This window comes from Chlorocebus sabaeus, chromosome 11 (genome assembly GCF_047675955.1).
Source record: "Chlorocebus sabaeus isolate Y175 chromosome 11, mChlSab1.0.hap1, whole genome shotgun sequence".
Lineage (NCBI taxonomy): Eukaryota > Metazoa > Chordata > Mammalia > Primates > Cercopithecidae > Chlorocebus > Chlorocebus sabaeus.
This window is the reverse complement of record NC_132914.1, coordinates 54,309,845-54,312,755: the sequence shown is the minus strand read 5'-3', so window position 1 is coordinate 54,312,755 and position 2,911 is coordinate 54,309,845.

The following is a 2,911-nucleotide window of genomic DNA, read 5'->3' as shown; positions in this document are numbered from 1 at the left end:
GAAAAGCACAAAGAAAGAAAAGAGTTGCCCTGACCAGACAGAGAGTCTTATATGCTCCTCAGCCCACATCCTCTAATTTTTTTTTTTTTTTTTTTTTTTTGAGACAGAGTCTCGCTCTGTCACCCAGGCTGGAGTGTAGTGGCACGATCTCAGCTCACTGTAACCTCCACCTCCTTGGATCAAGCAATTCTCCTGCCTCAGCCTCTGGAGTAGCTGGGATTATAGGTGCCTGTAGAAATTTTTGTATTTTTAGTAGAGATGGGGTTTCACCAAGTTGGCCAGGCTGGTCTCAAGCTCCTGGTCTCAAGTGATCCACCCATCTTGGCCTCCCAAAGTGCTGGGATTACAGGCATGAGCCGCCGCACCCAGCCCTCTATTTATTTACTGAGACAGGGTTTCCCTCTATCACCCAGGCTAGAGTGCAGTAGCACTATCTGGGCTCACTGCAGCCTCGACCCCCCAGGCTCAAGTGATCTTCCCACCTCAGCCTCCAGAGTAGCTGGGACTAAAGGCGTAGGCCACCATGCCCAGCTAATTTTGGGGGTTTTTGTTTTTGTTTTTGTTTTTGTTTTCTTTTTTTTTCTTGTAGAGATGGGGTTTCACCAGCTTGCCCAGGCTGGTCTCGAACTCCTGGGCACAAGCAATCTGCCTACCTCAGCTTCCTAAAGTGCTAGGACTACAGGCATGTGCCACCATGCCTGGCCCCATCCTCTAATTTAAATTGGAATACTGGAATGCAAATCCCCTGCTGGAAAGGGGTCGGAGGGCAGGTTGATTTTAGCAAAGCCCATTTCTGAAGACTGTCAACCTGAGATCAGCTGCTGCAAACTGGGGCTGGCTCAGTCACCTTTCTGAAAGAACTGCAGCTGTTTCGTAGCTTGAGCCCTGGACCTAGGGTTGTACATATATATATATATATATATATATATATATATATATATTTATTTATTTTATAACAGCTTTATTGAGGCATAATTCACATATCATACAACTCACTCTTTTGAAGTGTACAATTCAGTGGGTTTTAGTATATTCACAGGGTTGTGCAACAATCGTCACTATCTAGCTTCAGAACACTTTTATTACCCCCAAAAGAACCCCATACTCCTTAGCAGTCACCTCCCATTCTTTCCTCCCCCACCCCACTCCTGGCAACCAGTAATCTACTTTCCATGTTTGTGGATTTGCCTATTCTGGACATTTCATATAAATGGAATCACACAATATGTGGCCTTTGTGACTGGCTTCTTCTGTTTAGCATAATGTTTTCAAGGTTCATCTATTTATCAGTACTTCATTTTAATGTCTGAATCATATTCCATTGTGTGGCTATTCCACATTTTGTTTATGCATTCATCAGTTGATAAACATTTGGGTTGTTTCTGCTTTTTTGTGTTATTATGAATAATGCTGAAATGAATATTTACATACAGGTTTTTTGTGTGGACATATGCCTTCAATTCTCTTGAATATATATACCCTAAGAGTGAAGTTGCTGGGTCAAATGATAACTCTATTTTTAACATTTTGAGGAAGTCCCAAACTGTTTTCCAAAGAGGCTGCACCATTTTACAATCTCACCAGCTTCATATGAGGGTTCCAAATTATCCACATGCTCACCAACATTATCTTTTTTTTTTTTTTTTTGAGAGGGAGTCTCGCTCTGTCGCCCAGGCTGGAGGGCAGTGGTGCGATCTCAGCTCACTGTAACCTCTGCGTGCTGGATTCAAGTGATTCTCCCGCCTCAGCCTCCTGAGTAGCTGGTATTACAGGCGCATGCCACCATTCCCGGCTAATTTTTATATTTTTAGTAGAGACGAGGTTTCGCCATGTTGACCAGGCTGGTCTCAAACTCCTGACCTCAAGTGATCCACTCACCTTGGCCTCCCAAAGTGCTGGGATTACAGGCATGAGCTACCGCACCTGGCCATATTATCTTTTTTAATATTAGCCATCCTAGTTGGTATGGATTGATAGCTCATTGTGATTTTGATTTGCATTTCCCTAATGACTAATGATGTTGAGCATCCTTTAATGTGCTTATTGGCTATTTGTTTGTCTTCTTTGGTGAAATGCCTATTCAAATCTTTTGCTCATTTTTCATTTTATATTAAATGTGAGGAGTCACAGCATGACCCCATCGTAAAATCGTACTTAGGGAGAATCACAGCAGTACCTCAGACTCAACACATTCAAAACTAAAATAATGATGATTCACTGTAATCTGGTCCTCCTCTTTATTTTCATGTTATTCCCTATCTGCACATGTATTCAACAAATTTAGTAAGTGTCTAATAGATGCCAGACAACTCCCTTCCATCCAGTTGCCCAAGTCTGAAATCTGGGAATCATCCTAGGCCCCTTCCTCATCCCCCATGTCCAATCAGTATTAACTCTACCTCCTTAAGTCATTATGTCCATCCCATCCCTTCCGTCTCCACTTTACTGCCTTAGTTCAGGCCATGAGAATTTCTCACCTGGATTCCGGCAACAGTCTGCTAGGATTGCTCCACCTCTGGTTGCTCTCTCCTCTCCTATTTTCCCTCTACAGGGCTCCAGAGTTTATTTATAAAACACAACTCTGAGGCCAGGGGTGGTGGCTCACACCTGTAATCCCAGCACTTTGGAAGGCTGAGGTGGGAAGATCACTTGAGCCCAGGAGTTCGACACCAGCCCGGCCAACATGGCAAAACCCCGTGTCTACACAAAATACAAAAATTAGCCGGGTGTGGTGGCATACTCCCATAATCCCAGCTACTCAGGAGGCTGAGGTGGGAGGATCACCTGAGCCTGGGAAGGTGGAGGCTGCAGTGAGCCATGATCATGCCACTGCACTCCAGCTTGGATGACAGAGTGAGACGCTATCAAATAAATAAATAAATAAAACACAACTCTTATTATGTTTCTACTG